The sequence below is a fragment of the Neovison vison genome, chromosome 1 (genome assembly GCF_020171115.1).
Source record: "Neovison vison isolate M4711 chromosome 1, ASM_NN_V1, whole genome shotgun sequence".
NCBI classification, from domain to species: domain Eukaryota; kingdom Metazoa; phylum Chordata; class Mammalia; order Carnivora; family Mustelidae; genus Neogale; species Neogale vison.
In genome coordinates this window covers 241,366,465-241,388,999 of record NC_058091.1, presented here as the reverse complement: position 1 = coordinate 241,388,999, position 22,535 = coordinate 241,366,465, and the positions used below count along the sequence as shown (strand labels likewise).

Genomic DNA, 22,535 nt, shown 5'->3' with positions numbered 1-22,535 from the left:
CAAAAGACACTGCCCAGAAAGTGAAAGACAATCCACAGAATGGTAGAAAATATCTGCAAATCATATCTTATTAAGACTTGCATCTAAACTATATAAACATAATTACACTCAATAATAAAAATAGAGATAACCTAATAAAAATAGAGATAACATTGGGGTAGGTATGTGCTATGGTGACTGCTGTGAAGTGTGTAAACCTGGTGATTCACAGACCTGTACCCCTGGGGCTAATAATACATTATATGTTAATAAAAAAAATTTTTTAATTTTTTTAAATACAGATAACCTAATTTTAAAATGATCCAAAAATCTGAAGAGACATTTCTCCAAGAAAGATAAAGAAATGGCCAGTAAGCACATTAAAAGGATGTTTAACATCATTTGTGTCAAGGAAATGCAAATTGAAACCACTTCACATCCACTAGAATGGCTGTAATAAAAAAGTCAAATAATAAGTAGTGTTGGTAAGGATATGAAGAAACTGGAAATCTCATACACTGTTGGTGGGAATAAAAAATGGCACAGCTGCTTTGGAAAACAGTCTAGAAGTTTCTCAAAGAAGTTATACCTAGATTTAATATTTGACCCAGGAATTCCACTCCTAGGTGTATACCCAAGAGAAATTAAAATACTTTTCTACCCAAAAATTTGTATGAATATTTATAGCAGGATTACTCATAACAGCCAAAAGGTGGAAGTCTACATGTCCATCCTCTCATGAATGTGTATGCAAAATGTTGTATACCTAAACAGTGGAATATTATTCAGCCATAAAAAAGAATGAGGTACAACATGTGTTACAACATGAATGGATCTTGAAGACATTAGGCAAAGTGAAAAAAAAAAACCTTACTACATATCATTGATCATATGACTTTATTTACATGAAATGGCAGAACAGATAAATACAGAGACAGAAAGTAGATTAGTGGATTGCTTAGAGTTTGTTGATGTCTTCAGCTGTCAAGGTTGCCATAACAAAGTACCATAGACTGGGTGGCTTACAAACCACAGAAATTTATTTCTCACAGTTCTGAAGGCTGGAAATCTGAGATCAGGTGCTAGCATTGCCATGTTCTGGTGAAGGCTCTTTTCCAGGATTTAGGCTGTTAACTTCTCACTGTATCCTCATACAGCTGAAAAAGACTGAGCTAGCTCTCTGGCCTCTTATTATAAGGGTACTCTTCCCAGTCATGAGGGCTCCACTCTATGACCTAATTATCTGTCAAAGACCCCCCTCCAATACCATCACATTGAGGATTAGATTTCAACATATGGATTTGGGGGAGGCACATTTGGTCCATAACTGATAGGACAGGGAATTGGGAGATAATAGCTAAAGGACAAGGACTTTCTCTTTGTAGTGGTTAAAAGTTCTAAAATGTGTTTACTGATGGTTTTACAATTCTGTGAATATATGAAGAAATCATTGAATTATATACTTTAAATTGATAAATTGTATGGAATGTGAACTACATTTCAATACAGGAGTTATAAAAACGAAGAGGCAAGGAGGATAGGATGAAAGGACCTAACAAATTTAATCAGTAGAAGAGAAGAGAAAATGAGTCAGAGGGAAAATTTGCAGAAAATTTTCCAGAATATATAAAAGATACCAATCCACGGATTCAAAAAGCCCAACAAACCCCAGGAAGGATAAGTAAAAAAAGAAGGCAGGAAGGCAGGAAGAAAGAGAGGGAGGGAGGGAAGAAAGAAGAGGGTGGGAGGAAGGGAGGGAGAAAGGAAGGAAAAGGGAGGGAGGGAGAGAGGGAAGGAAGGAGAGAAGTTATCTGATATGTTCTATTGTGAAACCACAGAACAGCAAAGAGAGCAAAAAACCTCTAAAGGCACACAGAGTAAAGTGTCAGAGGAATGAGTTAGATTGACAGCTGACTTATCAGTAGCAACAATGGAAGTCTGAAGGTGAGGAATTATATGTAAAACATACCAGAAGAAAAGGACAATCAATCTAGATTTACATAAAATAAAGACAAATAGAAAACAGAGAGATTTCAACTCTATAAGAATAAGCTGAGAGGAAACTTTCTAGCGAATATCTGGCATAATTTTCACGTGTATTAGAAGAAGAGCTTTAGCACTGAAACCACAAGACCTAAATGTGATTCAAAGTCCTCTATTACGAGGGAAATAAAACTTGTACAAGTCACAGAATCCCATGATAACTCAGTTTCCTCAACTGTATCACAGGAATGTCTTCCCATTTACCTCACAGAACTGATACAAAGCTTGAATACAATCACACCTCCTAAAGATCCACGAAATCTATAAAGAATGAGGCAACTTGATGTATACTGATACGGAACTACCTCTAAGACAGTTTCTTAACTAAAAAAAAAGCAAGATACATTATAGTGTGTACAGTAAGCTAACTTCTGTTTAAAGAAAGATATTGTATGTTAGACCTATCCTTCTATATGCATAGAATATCTCATGAAAGATTCATAAGAAGTTGATAACAGTAAAGTGCCTCTGGGTAGAAGTGGATGGCTGGGAGACAGGAAAAACAGAGAGATACGCCTAAAAATTTTCAAAATAACATTTAAAAAATCAAATCATTAAACTGCTTCACAAAATACATAGCAATATGTATTTTTATCATTTTAAAGTCAAAGGCTTTTTAAAATATGACACAAAATCCAGATGGCATAAAGGAACAGATTGACAAATTCAAATATCCAAAAGTTAAATAATCCTGCATGACAATAAAAACATCACAACTTCTGCATGTCCTGCTTATTCAAAAAATACATAATATAATTAATATTTAAATGTTTTTGAGTCTCCGATAAAACATGGTCCTCATAACATTCCTATCCCTCAGTCTACCTTACCACCCATTCTAGGACCAGTTCCTCTGGGCAGTAAGGCATCTCAGCTTTAGCCTCCTCAACAGAGGGCCTTCCCAAGTCTTGACTACTGGGGAAAGGTTGTTTACCTTAATCAGATTCTCCCTTAATTCTGGGTAATGTTTTTGATAATTACATTATTATTCTCCTAGCTCTGTGGCATTCTGCAAACTGCATGAGCTAACAGCAGCAAAATAACAATAGCCGATTTGCATGTCATTTGATGCCCTATGCCTATGAGAATAAAATGTACACCAGTTTCTCACCCATGATGCCTATAAATGCCCATGAGACAAAGATCCCTAGACAAACCACTCACTGTTCTCCACTTAGGAATACACAGCCAAACTCCAGACCCACCACCTCTGATCAGTCAATTCAGGTTTCTTCTTCTTTTTCAATCTCAGCAAGAGTCATGTCCAACTTCCTTACACAAAACTAACCACAGTTAACTTTCTGCCACAAATTCTGGCTGAGGCGGTCAGAATGCTAGAAATAAAACATTTTCTTTCCTAGAGCAATAGAGGAGGTCATAGTCCACTTTCAGCTCTGTAGCTTCTAAATAAATACATATTTTTTATACAAATTTCAATCATGCCCAAAGATGATACTGTTTAATCATTTTAATTAAAAAGAGTAACGGGGGCCCTGGGTGGCTCAGTTGGTTAAGTGACTGCCTTTGGCTCAGGTCATGGTCCCAGGGTCCTGGGATCGAGCCCTACATCCCCTGCTCAGTGGGGAGCCTGCTTCTCTCTCTCCCTCTGCTGCTCTGCCTCCTCGTGCTCTCTTTTTCTCTCTCTCTTTCTCTGTCAAATCAATAAATAAAAAACGTTGCTGTTTTCAAAAAGCAATTAAATAAAATAAAAGAATAATGAATTTGGAGATGACTGCACATAATGGTGATGCTGTCCATGGTTCTGATCTTGCTTGCTAAAAATGCAGTTTTTTCCAACCTGGGATAGTGGTGATCACTGATCAACCTCTTCCAAGGATCCTTTAAAAATATAGGGAAAAACAGTGGTGAGGGAGAAGGGAAGGGAGGAAAAATGAGAAGAGGGACATAGAGAGGGGAAAAAAACAATTGCAAAAGCAGACACCACTGAAATATTAGCCAAGGAAAAAAGAAGAATGTTATTCTATCTTTTGCAGTTACCAAGAAGACATAACCAACAATAACTAAAATGTGAATTACAAAGCTACTGAGGGAAAGTAGGAAATGTTTCAACGGTACCAAGGGATGCTGACATTTGCTGGTGTTGACACAGGTAAATAAGTTCTTGGGGCTGGATGAGAATAGCAGGTAGTAGGGATGGTATGATTGAGTTATGTTATACCAAAATTTCCATGGTTTTTCCTTGTTTTTCATTTCTATCTTGATGTAAACTGAGACCCATATGTTGTAATATACATAGCTTCCTTCAAGTTCTTGTAAAAATCCTATCACATCTCCAATAGCTTAATTCTTTTTCTCCCTGAGAGCATGAGGGGCATTCCCCTCCCCCTCATCTTTCTCCTTTGCCCACACCTCTCTGAGACCAACACTGACAGCACAAACCACATAGAGTACACTCAGATGCTCAGCCACTGAAAGTTGACAAATTACCAGTTCTTTCAGCAGATAGCAATTCTTCATAGCTTATTTTCAAAGCACTTGAACTCTATAATGTATGCTCATTCAGCTACAAGGAATTACAGAAAACTGATACACTTCTCAATACCAAGAAGCAGAATTATTGTTCTTGGTCTGGGTGTTTACATGTCATCTGGGCTTCAGGGCACATGGAGAGAAACTGCAAAATTGAGGGCAATATTCAAGGGGCTTGGAGTGTAGAGATGGCTGAGAATGGCTCAGAGCCTGGTAAGGACTTCTCCACAGAGTAATCATGGGTACCAGCACAGAGGGGTCACAACTAGAAATCAGGGCCAGCTGGAGTGTTCTGCATGGGAGATAATTCTATTCGGTCCAATTTGGTGGCCCTTTTTATACTCCATATAATTTCTCGGCATTCCAGAATGTCAGACATAGAAAGGGCTTAAATAAAGTCCGTGTTTTCCATCGTTTTCATTTACAAGCAGACAATAAAACTCTGAAACCCAGAGAGGTTGGATGACTTCCAAGGTCACAGAATTAATGAGATAATCAAGGCTGAAATCCAAGGCTCCTCTTCCCATCCAGTGCCTATTCTATTATGCTATGGTCACTCTGGCTTTACCACTCACTATCTATGTGTCCATGGATGAGATAATCACTTTCTCTGTGCTCTAATTTCTTATCTGTTGAAAGGGCACATAATATGAACCTTTCTCTTTGGGTTCATATGAGGATTGAATGAGATAATTCAAGTGAAGAGCTTAGCATAGTGTCTGGCTCACAGTAAATATTCAGTAAATGACAACTCTCATTATTATTACTAGTGTCATTAGCATTTCCATCTTAAATGTGAAGAAACAAAGTATTAGAGTCCCAAAAAGCCTTGATAAAAGAACAATATTTTAAAATAAATGCTTTTCAACTGTAAAACCTAATGTGCTATGGACCCCGAGACGATTACTCTTAGGAACACGCCTCTTAGGACAAATGTGTTTTGAACCAGCAAGATTGCACCTTTCCTACCCATAATGCCTCAGGGGCTCAGCTGAAAGCTCCAAAACCCAGGAAGAAAACTGAACTCAAATTGCCCTTCACTTTCGGCTTCCTTATCCATGAAATCCAGGCTGGTCAATGAAGCCATCAGCCTACTAAAATTCTTTACTTTGGCATCTGACCTGCCTGTATCTTTAATTGCTCAAAATCCCAATTTTTGTTAATCCTCTAACCTGATTAATGAAGCACAATAAATGTTTCAGGATTAATGAACATGTTAATAAGAGAGAAGAGAGGAATTTACCAAGGATGCCTCGAAGATAAAAGAATGAAAGCCATTAGAGGGAAAATATTAAAAGACGTGATGAAGTGTACATGAGAAAGATGGAATTAACATTGCTGTTTTCAGAAAGAACCTCATCACATGCATCAGATTAAACTGCCCCTTTTTCCTACAAATAAACTATAGACTTGTCTCCTCTTTAATGGAATTCAACCTTTGGCTCTTATGAATCAGGATCAGATTGTAACATTCTTGCCTGATAAGACTGGAATTACTTCTATCCAATTCAGAAGTTGTTCACACTTGGTTATAAAGATCACTACCAAAATTAAAATATTGGAAAGAAGGCCCAGCTTTCACACAAATCAGGGGAGTGGAAAGAGAAAGGGGTAGAAAACCTACAGGTTTCAATTAGACCAGCCCATGGCCTTTGCTTACTCTTAAGGTTCATTCAAAGGACCAGATCAAACTCCCACTCATATTTCCACTTTTCATTCATTCCCTAAGAACCCATTCCTCTAGCAGAAAAATCCACTACACAGATAAGAGGGAGAAATGGTGCCTGCCACTTACTGTACATTTTATACATTTTGAAGCCCTTTTGTGTGCATGCCTCTTCTCAAGCTTTGTACCAGCGCTGTGAGTTCAGCAGGCAGACATGTCCATGTTACAGATGAGGAAGCTTAGTTTCTAGTAAGTTCCATGACTTGGCCCAAGTTTGGGTTATGGGTTGTGGTTTTTTTCTCCCAATAGTAACCGGGTGAAGATTCAAATTCAGGTTTTAGTGGTTCTAGTACTAAAGCTCTTCTTCACACATACACATATATACACAATTTAAAATACCCCCCAGAAAATCCCCTATTACCTCAATTCAGTAAGAGAAATCTAACAGAGCATGGGAGTAGCATACACACAGGAAGGAATTTAAATTTTCTAAATACCTACTAGGAGTTAACCACTCTGCTGGACTGGTCGCATTCCTTTTAGCTCTGCAAGAGAAGTGTTACTGTCCTCATTTTACAAGTGAGGAAACTGGGTCACAGGAAAGTAAAACGACTTGCTAGGGATTCAGTTTCCTCATCTATGAAATTGAAGGATTGAACTCGATGATCTCTAGGGCCTCTAAGAACTTATGAGTCCAAGAAAAGCAAAGACACTGATCTACCATGCAGTGGAGGGAAACACTTGGGTCTTTCTTTCACACTTACCAGCTCTTTCCCTGGTGTACAGAGGCCAACACACACTCTCTGAAACCATCTCAGGCCAAAGAGGAAGAGCTGTCCTCTGAGAAGCAAGAAACCCAATGGAATTTTCCTTTGTCCGTCTCCAGGTAAAAGATGCCTATGGGTCTTGGTGCACAAGTCAGATGCACTAGTCTGAGGATTCCCTAGGAAATGTAGCTTCTGGCCAGGCAGCCTCATATGCTGAGTGGGAGGCCCCCATACACACAACCAGAACAAACATCCTGAAAGCCCCACAGAGCCACCACCAGCCTTCTGTGCACCTCTCCACAGCCCACCTGTCTTGGCCCTCCATCCTTCAAGCAGGAACCTACAGCCCAGAGACCAAGCCACACTGGGGAGGGGATTATTCTGAGTGTCCATCTCAACCAAGGCTGACTTCCCTTTCCTGGTATTAATAATAGCAGCAGCTGCGGCCATCTGTGCACCCTTACCACATGCCAAGTGTGGCCCCCAGTTCTTTCCACAGTGTGCAGCATTCAGTCCTTTCCACAACTCTGTGCTATGGGCACTGATGTTACTCCTGTTTTACAGGTGAGGAAACTGCGGGTCAGAGGTTAAGTAATTGGCCGACAGTCACCACTAGGAAGGGAAGGACTCAGAGTCAAATATAGGTCTTCTGACTTGACAGCTTGCACTCTTAGCTGCCTCCCCCCCAGGGCCTGGCACCGTGCCTGGTGCTCGCCAAGTGCGTGTGGAAAAGCAAGCATGTCCATATGGTAAAAGGACAGGGAGCCCTTCAAGGGAAGAGTGCCTGAGCTCTAGGAGGAAACTCACACATGCCTACAAACACGCTACTAAAAAAGCAGAGCCGCGAGCCGCAGGGACACTGTGCACACAGCTCGGGGTGGGGGTGAGGGTGTGGAGGGTATGGGGGGGTGAGGAAGATGAGGGGGAGTAGCCACACTCTTCCCCAAAGGCCCAAAGTGAATACAAATGTAGGGTGGGTGGTACCTGGTGTTTACACTTACGTGAGCTACTTTTTTCTTGAGGGTTGATTCATTGCACAGTCAAAAATCACAGGATTCAGAAAAGAAAGTGGAATCATCTCCAGAGAAGGTCTTGATGGGGAAAGGGATGCAGAAGACCCCACACAGAGACAAGGGAGAAACTTGATTCATTCATTCAGCAAACATACGGGGCTCCAGTCTCTGTCCTCACAGAGACCACAGGGGACAGACCTGAATAAAGCAACTTGAAAAGACATGGCACTAACCACGGTGATAGAGTCAAGAAGGAAAAGTCAATTATGAGAGGATTTATGAGGGTGATTTGATTTAGTTTGATGGGGTCATGGCAGGCCTAGGTGAAGACGTTTAAGCAGAAGCATAAAAGATGCACAGGCATTCATCAAGGCAAAGGAGGATGGCAGTGGGAAAAGCATTATAGTATGAGGAAACAGCATATGTGAAGTCCTGCTGGGTGCTGAAGGAGGGCTGGTGTAGAAGACAGATGGGCCTGGAAGGCTCTAGGGCAGTGCTTAGGGTGTTCCATTACATTGCAAGCACCATGGGAAGTTACTAAGTTGTTGTGCAGAGAATGGGTGGGGGCTTAGGAACGCTGGAAGCGGAGAGAGTAGTTATTATGCTTTCATCCAGGTTAACACAAAGGATGGTCTGGGGATGGGGGTAGATGGAGGTGGTGAGACATGCGCTGAGCTAGGTGACATTTGTGGCAGGGATGAGGACGGGGGCATTAAAATACAACTGGGAAGAGCTTAAGCCCAATTGATATCTTCCACCCAGACTTTGCAACAGTTCCAGGAGAGATGACTACCCAGATGAGCACCAGAAATGGGGGTCCTAAGGTCTCTAAGGTCTCAACCTTTTCAAACACCCCTCTTCCCATTTGGAGAAATCCAAGGGCAGCTCTGGGTGCCTGTTTGCCCAGCTTTCTCCTTCATGTGGGTTCCCTCCCCACTGAATACTATGTGGTCTTCCCCAACCAGTGCTCCCTGGGGGAGAGACAACAGTCCTGAGAAGAAAACAAACAAAAATCAAACTTCCTTCTTTTGCAGAGGGGAAGTATGTGGCCAATATGGCCTGCAAAAGGGAGAAACAATATAGCAAGAGGCAGGGAGGGGCACCTGGGTGGCTCAGAAAGTTCAGATTCTGACTCTTGGTTTTGGCTCAGGTCATGATCTCAGGGTTGTGGGATCAAGCCCCGAGTCAGGCTCCATGCTCTGCACAGTCTGCTTGTCCCTCTCCTTCTGTTCCTTTCCCTGCTCACTCTCTCTCAAGAAATAATAAAATAGAGTCAAGGAAACTCAACTCAACCCAGCTCAAACTCCAAATAAATTCTTCCTAATTAAAGACAAATTCCAAAACCATGAGAAATGTACACCATCGTTTCTAAATGCCGTCCTTTATCTTACCTCAAACCAACTTTTCTAGGCAGTTTCAGTAGACATATTGGCTCTAATCAAATGGATGAATCCAGAAAACAGAGATGGATGATGACTCCACCCAGACAAGGCACCATGCCTGGCACAGCCAACAGCCAGGGGCCAGGATGCTTTCCACTTTCCACTTTCTGACCAGCCCTTCACGGCAGCCCTGAGCCCTCCACAAGCCCACCCCCCTAACATTCCACAGACCAGCCCCCTGTTCCCTTGCCACCCCAACCCACACTCACCCCAGGGCTGCTAGTTCCATCATAAACCTACTAATGTTGACAACAGCTACAATTTACGAATGTCTCGTGGGAGCCAGACCAGCCATGCAGATAAGTAGGGTCATCCCCATTAGATTGATGATGAATTGTCCAGTCAGAAAGGTCAAGCAACCCTAAGCAGCTTAACTAGGACTCAAACCCCAGACCTGACATCTGAGCCACCCTTCACCACTTTGCTAAACCTCCCCCTGGGCCTCCTTGGCCATTCCTAGAAGTACTTCGCCCAAGTCAGCTGTAGCCAGGGGAGTGGAGAATGCGCTGGCAGTACCCTGTCCTGCAGGGAGAGTGATAATGACAGTCCTTATCCTGCCCCCCATCTGATTGCCAGCCCCTGTTGTCCCTGGGCTGAAATGAGGAGTGACACAACAGAACTTTAAGTCAAGAGCCTGGGCACTTGGGCAGGCTGAGGCCCCTGGAGCACAGCTCTCAGAAAGGGATGACCTGACACCCTAAATCCAAGGCTGGGGATGATGCCCCCCAAAACACACCTGTCTCCAGAGCTGACAGCATTATCTCCCTGGGCCTTGGGTAGGGAAGTCTGACCTGGCTATCCCCCTGCTTGCCATTTCCTCTAAGGTCCCCAGAACCAGTTGAGGTCCTGGAGGCAGATCACTAGGATTCCAACCTTGGGAAGCTTGGGAAAATCACTTCCACTTTCTGAGCCAGAATTTCCCCCATCTGCAAAATGGGGATGGCAATAGTAACACTCACCAGGAGGGGCTGTTGCAAGAACACATGAGAGTCTGTGTTGACTGTCACCACCCCTTCTACCCTGGAAAAAGGTCCCTGCATCCGGCAAGCACAGCACGGACCCTGAGGGCCCTGCTGAGACTTTCTGGATATGGGTGGGCTCACATCTGCCTGCAGGCGAAGCACCAGCCCTCACAGTCAGGAACCCGTGGGAGCCTCACCAGACACGTCTGCAATCACCTTCTCTGCCCCACTGATGGGGAAACAGAGACTCATGGGCAAAGTGACTTAGCTGAGGCTACACAGCCAAGGAAGGGCCACCCTGAGAAGCAGTGAGCCCCTTTCCCATGCATGCTCCATTATTTCATACCCTCCCATTGTGCCTTCCTGTCTAAGGCATGCCAGGAAGTATTTTACCATTTATTTATTGAGACCATATTCTGGGCCAGAAACTGTGCTAGGCTATGGACATGCCGGTGTAAACAGATGATTCCAGTTCCAGGGGAGGGTGCCCAAAGCGCCCGCCAAGTTCTCCCAGGGACACAAAAGAGGTCGTCATCAACCCAGCCTGAGAGAGGAGAGCAGACAGCCCAGCCAGGCAGACAGGAAGGACTGGGGAAGAGATCTGGACCCAGGCACCTGAGAGGTATTGCAAGGGCCTGGGGTGGGAGGTGGGGGGCACTGACACTTGTTTTCCTCTCTGCGTGGTGCTTTAGTCCACTCTCCCAGCATTCCCCCTGATTGATTCCGCAGCAGCTGCCCCAGCTCTTTCCTCAGGCCACTTAAGACTTAACCAAACCCTAGGCATGATATTCCCCAAGTGCCGTCCTCCAGGAGGTCACAGTATCCTGGGCATGTACTTGGCTCCTGACCCTGGCTGGAGAAGCCAATGACCCCCAGGCAGCCTCAGCTATAGGTGCTCAGGGAAATCCTCACCTGTACCTTCCTCCAGGGCTGCTTCTGGTAAGGTCAGGCTGAGTCAGAGCCTGTTCCTCCTCCCAGCCCCATGGTCCTCCCCACCCCTTGCTTCACCGAGCCTGCTTATTCAGCTGCTTCATTATTGTCCGAAACAGCTATTTTCTTAATGCTTACTCTATTTCATGCCAAAGAATTTTTTTTTTTTACTAAAAGGAGTATTCTGCCCAGGATCTACAATTCATGGTAACACATGCTACCCCAAGAAAGATACCTGAATCTATCTCTTCCAGAACCTTCCTTGACAGGAACCTTCAGCTCTTCACTGCTAATATTTTCCTTTGGAGTAATAAAAAGAACCTGAGGTCTTCTACTCTGGAAAGCACAGATATTTTAGCTTTATTTCAGGGACCAGTGTCTCTGTGATAACAAGATCCTGTCTCCCCCTCCAAATGTGGGCCTGTGCAAATGATTAAAATGAGAGGCCCACTATTTTCCAGGAATCTATAAAGACTGCAGCAATATACCCCAAAGTATCCCCAGAGATAGAAGAGTAAGATTAAATAATTTGAAGATAATTTCTTCCATGAAAAGAATAATGTTGCCATCAAAATGAAAACCCTTGTAATAAAACCAAATTATGCTGAAACCTTGGGAGCACTCCGCTTCTCTCTTACCATTTCGGAACAGCACTCCTGCAAAAACCGGTGCTGGAATCATCAGCCCAGGGCTCATACCAGAGGCAGAGGCCGAGGGCCTGCAGGTGCCTACGCCATCTGGCCATGCCATCAGTTTTCTCCAAGGGACAATGGAAACCGGGTCTAATCTTAAGTATCAAGCCACTGAGCATTCAACAGGAGAACAGAGAGAGCACTGCTAGCACCAAGAAGTCTAAAGCAAGCTCTGTCAGGTCTCAAGGAAATCAGAACAACCAGCATCAGAACAATGAGTCACTGCTTTCATCTCTTGGGTTGGGTCCAGCTGGGTGGGCTGAGGCTTCCCCATTTTGTTTCGGGGCTAAGCTGGGAGTGGGCTCAGAGCCAAATCTGTATAGGACAGGACCCCAGGGGCTAGGAGCAGTCGAAGGTGGGAGGTGTGGTTTGCAGGGAGAAGGGAGAGGCAGCCCACTGGGTGCCTCTGGAATGGAGTTCTGCCAGGCCAGGGATTCAAGCAAACCATGTTCAAGGCCCCTCCAAAGGGCAGGATGAAAGGAACTGGGCAGAGAGCATCTCTAAGTATCTACAGAGAGAAAGGTAATTTTTAGGGGTGTTGTAGCACAGCACCCCTAAAAGACTGAAGGCATTTTTCCTTCTCTTTCAGAGTACGTTTGAGGTGGTCTGACCTAAAACACAGGGACACACATGAGCCATTTTGGAAGCACCGAAAAGCGGAACGCTTTCCTCCCAACCAGCTGGGAAATGATGGGCAATGATTCACATCCCAGGACCAGCCTCTCTCAGGTAAAATATTTAGACGCTACAGACAGAGAAAAAAAGGCAAGTGTTTGGTGGGCCTCTTAACCCTGAAACCCCCAAAACTGATGCCCGGCCTGCAGAATCAGGTTTGTGAGAGAGCAGCTTCCTCCCCAGGCAGTGAGGAGCTCCAAGAAGGACTTAGTTCATGAGGTTTAATGATGTCAAGACCTTGTGTCAAGAGGTGTATTGGTCTTCACAACCAGCCCGAGAGCAGAAAGGAAAACTGCAGAGTACGGTCTGAAGCTCTGGGATGACGATGGAGTATTATGTGGCCATCAAAAAAAAATACCCCAAATCTCGCCATTTGCAACCGTGTTAATGGAACTGGAGGGCATTATGCTAAGTGAAATAAGTCAAAGAAAGATGATCATTATACGATCTCACTGATATGAGGCATTTGAGGGGCAGCGTGGGGGATTGTGGGGGGAAGGGAAGAAAAAATGAAACAAGATAGGATCAGGAGACACACCATAAGAGACTCTTAATCTCAGGAAATAAACTGAGGGTTGCTGGGGGTTGTCGGGGGAGGGATAGGGTGGCTGACTTATGGACATTGGGGAGGTATGTGTTATGGTGAGTGCTGTGAAATGTGTAAGCCTGATGATTCACAGACCTGTACCCCTGGGGCAAATAATACATTATATGTTAATTTTTAAAAGAAAGAAAGAAAATGCCCAACTATAACTTTTTCTTCAATTTGTCTGTAGGCCTAGGAATTGTTCCCTTAATATTGTATACATATTCTGTGCTATACATAGCAGAAGTGTATAATATTATTTGGTGCATTATTTGTAGCTTTCACACAGACTTTTAAGTTACATAATAAAGAACTTGGTCTTATTTCAAATAAGTAAATGAATAAATCAGAAATCTATGAAACTTTATAGTATAATTAAAAAAAAGAAAGAAAAGAAAACCAACCACCTGAAGCTCTAGGCTGACCAGGGCTGAGAGGAGCCAGTTCCGAAGAGAGGGTCTTTCCTTCCCACCCTCTCTCCACCCTTCCTCCCCTGAAAGCACCTCTCCAGGGGCAGCAAGCCCACAGGTGCACCTGTCCTGCTCCCTACTCTTGACTTCCCACGGGTACGGTTTAGTTCTTCAAGGATGACCAGAGTCCGGCACAGAGCTTAGCCTATGATGGGTGCTCAGGGGACGGTTTGGGAAGAGGATTAACAAAGAAGACCTCTGGAGGGCTAAGGCCCACGGTCTATGAGGTTAAGAGCAACTTGACTTAGCAGCTCTACCTCCTGCCCTCCCGTACTTCCTCTCCTCTCCTGAGCTTCCTCCCGCCTCCCTCAATCCTGCTCTCCCAATGGGACCTGACAGGACCTGCTTCCTTAGGTCTCAGGTGATTTTCTCTGTCCAGGGATTCCTGCATTTTAAGCAGATTCCCTGGGATGCAAGGTGTTCCTATTTGAGGAATGTCCAAGCCTCCCCAGACTAACAGGAGGGAGGGAGGAGAGGAAGGGGAGAGAGAGAGAGACTGAAAACTGACTTAGTGCAAGCTGAAGAAGGTAAGGGAAAGCAAGAAAAAAGGCAGAGAGGTCTGTGAGACCCCCAAAAGCAAGAGCTCTCTGACTCCTGAGAGAGAGGCGAGGAAGAATATTACTTAAGGCTTTGATGCCACACAGACCTGGATTCGAATTCTAACCTGGCCACTTGCTGGCTGTGCAATTTTGGATGACTTCTTGACGTCTTGGGGCCATTTCATCGTCAGGAGAATGAAGCTGCCAGGACTAGGCTCCCAGGACTGTGTTGAGGAATAAAGGAGCTGAGGCAGACACATCATTTAGGGGAGTGCCCGGCGCACAGAAGAAATTCAAGAGCTGATTGCTGGTACACTATTTGTATTTCTAAATCAAAGAGGGGCCTCTGGTGTGCAAATAAGGTATTTTCTGAAGTCCTATGACAGCACTGGCTTGTCGAATCGATGGACCCTCTTCATCCACAAGGGGAAACGCTTCTAGGTTCCCTGGAAATATGGGCAGAAGACAGTTCTTTAAGAGAAAAATGCTTGAAAAGAGCACAGACAGCCTGAGGTTAAGTCTCCCCACACAGCAACAGCTTATGGTATTTTAAAAAATTTTTATGATTTGAAAAACACCGTAAATCTTACATCTTACGGGCGGGGGTGGGGGCGCGGATGTCATGCCTTGTTTCACTATTTTATGTAGTCATTTTCCTGCACTTCGGACAATGATAGCATATTTCTAAGATATGTGCTTCTCCTTCCCTTCCCGCCCATACCCAGAGCATCAGAACAACTTATTAGGGTTACAGTGGGCAAAGGGACACGAGGGCAAGTACTTAAAATTGAGATGACGAATCAGGTTCATCTCTGGTGCCCACTCCATTTGATTGGCAGGGGCTGCCTGTGCCTTGCCTTCCAGAGGTCAGTGAGACAGCATCATGACTGATTAGTGATGCCCACGCTTGGGCTCCAAATAGGGTACAGAGGACTCTCAGGACAGGTTTTTGATCTCAACAGATTCTATGCTAATCTTCCAGCTACTGAGGAAGACCAGTGAGAAGGACCACATGTAGTTCCACAGTAGCTAAAGCAGGGAGGGATTGCCTGACGAGAGGCTCCACTGGCAGGCGGGAAATGGTCCTGGGCTTAGTGTCTGATGAAAGTGCACCATTTTGGAGGACATGGAAGAACTGAACTTGGACAAGTGAGACATGAGAGGAATCTGCAATGGTTGATTTTATGTGCCAACTTGACTGGGCTAAGGGATGCCCAGAGCGCTGGGGGAACATTATTTCTGGCGGTGTCTGGGAGGGTGTCTCTGAAAGTAATTAGCATTTGAATTGGTGAAATGAGGAAAGAAGATTACATTCACAGATGTGGGTAGGTGGTCTCCAAAGAGAACAAAAAAGGAGAATTTGCTCTCTTTGCTTAAACCTAGACATCTGTCCTCTGCACTTGGACTTTGGTGCTCTTGGTTTTCAGGCTTTCAGGTTCAGACCAGGGCTTAAGCCATTGGCCCCCAGGCTCACACCTTCAAATTAAAACTGAAAACCATTACTTTTCCTGGCTCTCCAGCTTGCAGATGGCAAATTGTGGGACCATTTGGCCTCCATAAACACATGAGCCAATTCCTATTGGAATATTATATATTCCAAGAATATATATTATATATTCTTTTGGTTCTGTTTCTCTGGAAAATCCTAATACACCTTTTAACAAATTGTCATTTGACTCCAGTAGTAATCCTTAGAACATTTGGGGGTAAAAATGAGCAAACAGGGCAACAGGCTGTGCCCAAGAGAATTAAGAATCATTAGCTGAAAAATATCCCAAATCTTTGCCATTCTTGTGAAAACAATTAGGACTAGAAAGGGATGAAGAAAAGTAAAGACAGATTCCTGTCTGTCTCCTCCAAACACGATAAGTACTGTGGTTTAATTTCTACATATTTGGGGGGGTCTCCCCTGATATCCTATTTTTACTGATTTCCAGTTTAATTTTATTGTGTCCAGAAAATGAACTTGGTATGATTTCAATCCTTTTAAATTTACTGAGACTTGTTTTATGGCTGCCATATGGTCTGTCTTGGTGTACATGTACATTGTGACAGGTGGCAAAAATGGCCATAAGATTCTACTCCTACGAACAGAAGGTGGAGTCTATTTCTCCATCCATTGATTCAGCGTTGGCCGTGGGGCTTATTTTGGTCAATGGGACATTAGTGGATGTGCCATAAGTGAAGACTGGAGAGCTCTTGCCCCTTGTGGCTTGATCTCTTGTAGAGTCTAAAACTTTCAAACTACCTAGTGAACAGCCCTGGGCCAGCCTGCTGGAAAATGAGACCCCCTCCGGGAACCTACCAATCACCAGCTGGTGGAGTGAGGCCATTCTAAATCATCCAGCCACTAGATGACCTGTAACCCCAGCAAAGATCAGCTAAACCATATCAGATCACAACTTCTTAGCCAGGCCACAGAATGTTTACACATAAATGGGGATGGTCTCAAGCCAATAAGTGGAGAAGTGTCTTGTTGTGCAGTAAAACACTGAAGTATATTTACATGCATGTTAAGTACATACAATATATACACATATACATGTGTATAAGCACACAGACCCCAATTATCCCTTTCTTCACCTTTTCTCTTCTTTTATAGGCTCTAGTATATATATCATGATTGTTCAGTATCTATTGAAGCTTCAGGTTATATGATATAAAAGCAGAATCATCACCCACCTAGAAGAGGAATAATGTCACCTACAGATGCAGTGACTGATGAAATTTGCGCTGTCCTTTTGAGGGGATAAAGGTAAACACATTTAATTTTTGCAGAGGATAGTAATGTTAGGTTATAAAGGAACAATCTGTGGAGCACCTGGTTGACTCAGTCTGTGAAGCATGTGACTCTTGATCTCAGGGTTGTGAGTTCAAGCTCTACATTGGGCATGGAGCATACTTCAAAAAAGAAAAGGAGGGGGGAGCAACTTTGTTGGCACAGTTGTTTAGACATTGGGGGAAAGGACATGTATGGATGTGAAGCAGCCGGATGGAAGGAATGTAGCCGTTAACGAGGACTGAGAGCAGGAAAGGCATTCCAACCCCCCTGATATAGTGCAGAGGCTGGGAAGCCACAAACTACATTTCCCAGACTGACATGCGGCTAGGGTTTCTGGATGTGATTTAGGTTCTGCTAGTAAGATGCACTGAAGCAAAACAGAGATCGGGCTCTAAGGATGTGAGGAGAGAAGTGGGGCACCCATGTTCCTGGTGTGGGCTGGGGTCCAGGCAGCATGCATCCAGCCAGGAGCTGTGGTGGCTCTTCCTGATTCTATGGCTTCCCACCTGGGTCAGAGGCAGCACTGCCCTGACAGCCCTGCTCTGCAGGGTCCCGTGGAGAGAGCCACAGTAGCCTTGAGTTTGTGTCTGTACCTCTTCCAACAATTTCACAAGCCATTAAATATCCTGCGGTATGTTCCTCACTTGCAACTGAACCCTGACCAGACCAGAAGCAATTCTCCTCCACTAGCACAAGGACCTAACCCTTCACGTTCATGGACACCAGTGGAGGTCAAAGAAAAGGGAAGCAGACACCCGTGAGATGGGGAGAACTACTATAGGGACAGTCCATATTTTTTCAATTAGCAATAATCGCGCCTCGGATAAACCTCATTGGCTACGATACTGCCACTGCGCAAAGCTTTTTTAATAAGACTAAATTTACCAGATTAGATTAAAATGGAAGGGTTTTCCTTCCACCCTAACCAGCAGGTAGAAGACTTGTGAGGAAAATCAGAGCACTGTGAGAGAAAAGGACCGTACATTCTCCCTGTTCCTGTGACTGTATTTCCACTTATGTCTGCCATACATGTTCTATCTCACTTTATCCCTCCAAGCACCCTAGCTGTTGAGGACTATTATTACCCTGATTCAAAAATGAGGTAACAACCTAGAAAGAGTGTATAATAGTACAGCCAGGAGGTCGAGTGACACAGCAGGTCCCAGGAGCCTCGCTTTTCACCCCTATGTTATTCTACCCCCAGTTTTTCCCTCCCAGCCCTCTTGGCCCCCACGCTGGTCCCCAGAGCACTTTGTTTCCTCCCCTTGCAAGTTTGCTTAGACTTTCACGCCAAGATAGGAACAACTGTTGATGCTGTCAGCCTTGACAGACAGGGATGTTATCACTTTAATAGCATTGAGGCCCTCGTTGAGTCCTAAAGATGAAACTTCACACGAAAGCAAAGTGACATGTGTGGTCCTTCCTGGGTTCTAGAGAATCATCCCACAGTCAGCAAGTCTGAAAAGTGCCTTTGCAGGTACTGTCTCCCAGGTAAGCAACCCCCACCCGCGCACCTCCTCCCAGTCTCCCCCACAGGGAGAAAAATCTACCAAAGGTAACCCAGATGCATCCCATCCCTAGCCAGGATGCATCCAAGAGACAGCAGCTTGGGGCCTTGGAAATAGCAGGTTTGACAGGGGGAGTAGTTGGGATATACATTGAGGATAAAGTCCTTGATCCTCCATGAGCCACAAAAAGCAGCTTCACGGGAAAGCCTAGGGGAAAACAGCAGTCAAATTGCACCTCCGTCAGCCCTGACTTCAATTTATTGAAATCCATAACTCTGCTCATGTCTTCAAGAAATGTGTTTAGGTGTGGGAGCCTTTGACGGGAAACTGAAATATTGATGAAGAGAAGTCTACACATTTTTTGATAAATAAGATGCCTTCTGATATTAGATTTCAGTACAAACAAGCAAGTATTTGCATCCCTCTCCAAAAAAATGGATTAAAAATGAGGAGAATCTGATCATTCTGTTAATTTTTTCCTGCAACTTAGAGAAAATGACCTTTGCTGAGTATTAGCAGTGGTGCGGTGTCTGCAGTCATTGGGAAGGGAGCTCCTTCAGCTTGATGCACATTTTCATACTCTGTGGTGGGTGCTGAAGATGTACTCAGACACGGTCCCTTTCATTAACTGGCTTTCAAGCTAATTAATTTTTCAGGGGCAACCAATCTGTGAATGACTGAGCACAGAATAGCATAGAATAATCATGAAGAGCCTAACTTTTGACCCCAGGTGGACACAAGTTCACCCTCCTGTTCAAATTTCCACTAGCTATGGAGATCCCGTCTAAGTTGTTTGAACTTTCTTTTATTTTTAAGATTGATTGATTGATTGATTTCACAGAGAGAGAGAGAGAGAGAGAGGGAACACAAGCAGGGGGAGTGAGAGAAGGAGAAGCAGGCACCCCACTGAGCAGGGTGCCGATGCAGGGCCTGATCCCAGGACCGCAGGATCATGACCTGAGCCAAAGGCAGGTGCTTAACCCACTGAGCCACCCGGTTAGCCCATTGCTTAACCTTTTTGAGCTTCAGTTTGCTCATCTAAAAGAGGGAGAATAACACCTCCCTCTTAGAGTTGTCATGAAGTTTGTGTGCTAAAGGAAAACACAGACTCCACCACTCCACCCAGAAGCCTTCTGTACTGGATGCTACAGGAGGTAACTCAGATCCAGAGTTCCCTTGGCCTCTCTGTGGGACCTGCTAACTGCTCACAGCTGAGCCCCTCCCCAGATAAGGATACATGACCTGGAGGAGGTTGGGGGTATGCATTCAAAATGACCATTTTTATGGAGTTCTAATTCACACACCCTAAAAATTCAGCCTTGTAAAGTACAATTCGGTGGATTTAGTACTTTCACAAAATTATAAAACTACCACCAGTATCTGATAACAGAACATTTCATCACACACCCTCCAAAATACCTCAGATACCCAGTGCCATGAGCAGTCACTCCCTTTCCCCCTCCCCTCATACCTTTGCAACTGTTCATCTACCTTCCATCTCTGCTGATCTTGCCAAGTCTGCATATTTCATGTAAGTGGAACCATACAATAGACGGCCTTAGTCTCTGGCTTCTTGCACTTAACACAATGCCTTCAAGGTTCTCCCTGTCCTGAGCAAGCATCAGTTGATGACTATGTAGGTTCTACATTTTGGCTATTAAGAATAATGCTACAATGAACATTTACATACAACTTTTTGTGTAGACATATGTGTGTATGCTTAACCCACTAGGTCATACGGTAAACCTGTGTTAACTCCTTGAGAAACTGCCAGACTGTTTTCCAAAGAGGCTGCACCACTTTACATTCCCCATTCTCTCCGCTTGCCCCCTGCCACCCCACGAGGCATGAGTTCCAATTTCTCTACCTCTTCCACAGTATTTGTTATTGTCTTTTTTATTGTATCCATCCTAGTGAGAATGAAGGGGTATCTCATTGTGGTTTCTGATCTACTTTTCCCTGATGGCTAATGCTGTTAAGCATCCTTTCATGTACTTACTAGCCATATGCATATCTTTTGGAAGGACTGTCTATTCAACTCCCTTGCCCATTTTTTTTAATTGGGTTATCTTCTTATTCTTGAGTTGTAAGAACTCTCTATATATTCTGCATCCTAAATCCTTATCAGATACAGCATTTACAAATACTCTCTTCCATCTGTGGATTGTCTTTTTACTTTCTCAGTAATATCATTTGAAGTGCAGAAGTTTTGAATTTTGATGAAGTCCAATTTACCTATTATTTGGTCAACAACTGATTTTTGCAGAGATTCAAAAGTTCATCCCCCTTGGGTCACCTCAGGACAACACTGAGAGGCCATCCCAGCTCCAGAGTTTCCAGAGACTGGCAGAGGCCTCTGTTACAGTGCGTGATAGTCTACCTTCCCCCTCCCCCCACTTCATTCTGTATCCCACTCTCCTTCACAGGTGCTCCGGCAAGGAACGCTCACTGGGAAAGATTCAGCATACTTATCTCAGAGCCCCCTCTTCCTTGGGAACCAAACTTGAGGCCCTTGTGATGTTTTCCCAATGATCTCAAGAAAAAGAATTACCTCCACTCCATGGTTTCAAGTCCTGTGACATGGCTCCCACCCAGTACTCCAGCCTCATCCCTCTCTATGCCCCCCTTATGCTCTAGGATCGAGCCACACTGAAGGACTGGAGTTTTCTCCAGAAGGCCACGTTTCTAGCCTCTGGGCCTCTGTACTTGCTGTCCCTTCTTCCTCTCTCCCCAACATCTCCAACTATCCTTTCCCCAGGCCAACACCCACCATCCATCCAAAGTAAGGTCTTAGCTTACCACCATTTCCACCAGCACACTTTTCCTGACCCTACTATATGTGTCCAAAGACCTCTTTACTTACCATGGTGTATGGCGGTTCCTTCTTTACTACTTTGTCTGCACACCTCTACAGGAACCCTCCCAGGAGAGGGACCCTCTCATGTGCACCATGTCTGTAGAGCTGGCTTGGAGCCCGACATCCAAGGAGAGCTGGACACATACATAATGAATGAGTTAATATGTATGAAATACACACAAAGTACCGAAGCAGTCAGAGAAGGCAGTAGCTAACTAGAGACTGCCGCAGAAAGGGGTGCACACAGGCCCCCAGGCCGACAGTGGGGGGGCTTCAGCGAGGCAGCCCCGGGGTCTGTAGTCAACACCATGGCAAAGCCCGGCTCTGATACTCTCCCAGCTGGGTCCACCTGGGCCTTCTTGAATCCCCCCGGCCCTCCTGCCCTCACAGGATCCTGGAATCTAGCAGCCTCCCAAATCTAGGCAGAAGGTTTGTGTTTGAAGCTGCTAAAAAACAAAACACCCTTTCTGGGACATACATAAATTCTCCTCTGGTGCCCAAAGATGATTTTATGGCTTTCCTTATCAGGGCTGTGCAGAAATCGCAGGCGCAGAGGCAGACCGTTCCTTAGTTAATCATTGAAATAGGAGGCCAGGTTACATTAAAATGATGGATCTGGGGCTGAAAAAATACATTCGGATGCCCTCTGTAGCCTCAGCCTTTCCTGCCTTGATCCCCTCACCTCAGATCCAGGCTGCTGTTTAAAGGCGGAGGTGAGGTCCGGATCCAGAGGAAGGCCCTGGAGGAGGCTGTTAGCTCCCCCAAAGTCTGGGCTCCCTCAGGGCTGGAGTGTGACGCCTGTGCTGACCTGTCTATCCTCAGAGGCTCTGGAGGAGGGCCTGGTCATGGATGGACAGGGGTTTAAATGCATGCTAACCAGGGGGTTAAATGCTTTGAAATCAGGTTCAGAGTTCTTAACCAGCACACTATGTGGTCGAATGATCCTTTGAGACAAGGTCTCCGGGCTCTCCCTCCACCTTCTCCATGCCACCCAGAGCCTCCTGGCCACGTGCAGGGAGGGCCCAGGCTCTGCAGCTCAGACAGCACCTCCTCCTGCTCTGTGGTCAGGGCTTGGGTGGCAGCCGTCCCCAGCAGGGACAGACCTAGGACAGCCGCATGGCAGCCAGACTGGAC

At 44.8% G+C, this 22,535-nt stretch overlaps 1 non-coding gene across 1 annotated transcript; it reads right to left on the bottom strand.

Annotated features, from left to right (window-relative positions):
• Positions 1-17,757: 17,757 nt before the first annotated feature.
• Positions 17,758-17,899, bottom strand: LOC122897256. Its single transcript, XR_006382505.1, has one exon. It is a non-coding gene; the product is annotated as a U4 spliceosomal RNA (small nuclear RNA).
• Between the last annotated feature and the right edge of the window lie 4,636 nt (positions 17,900-22,535).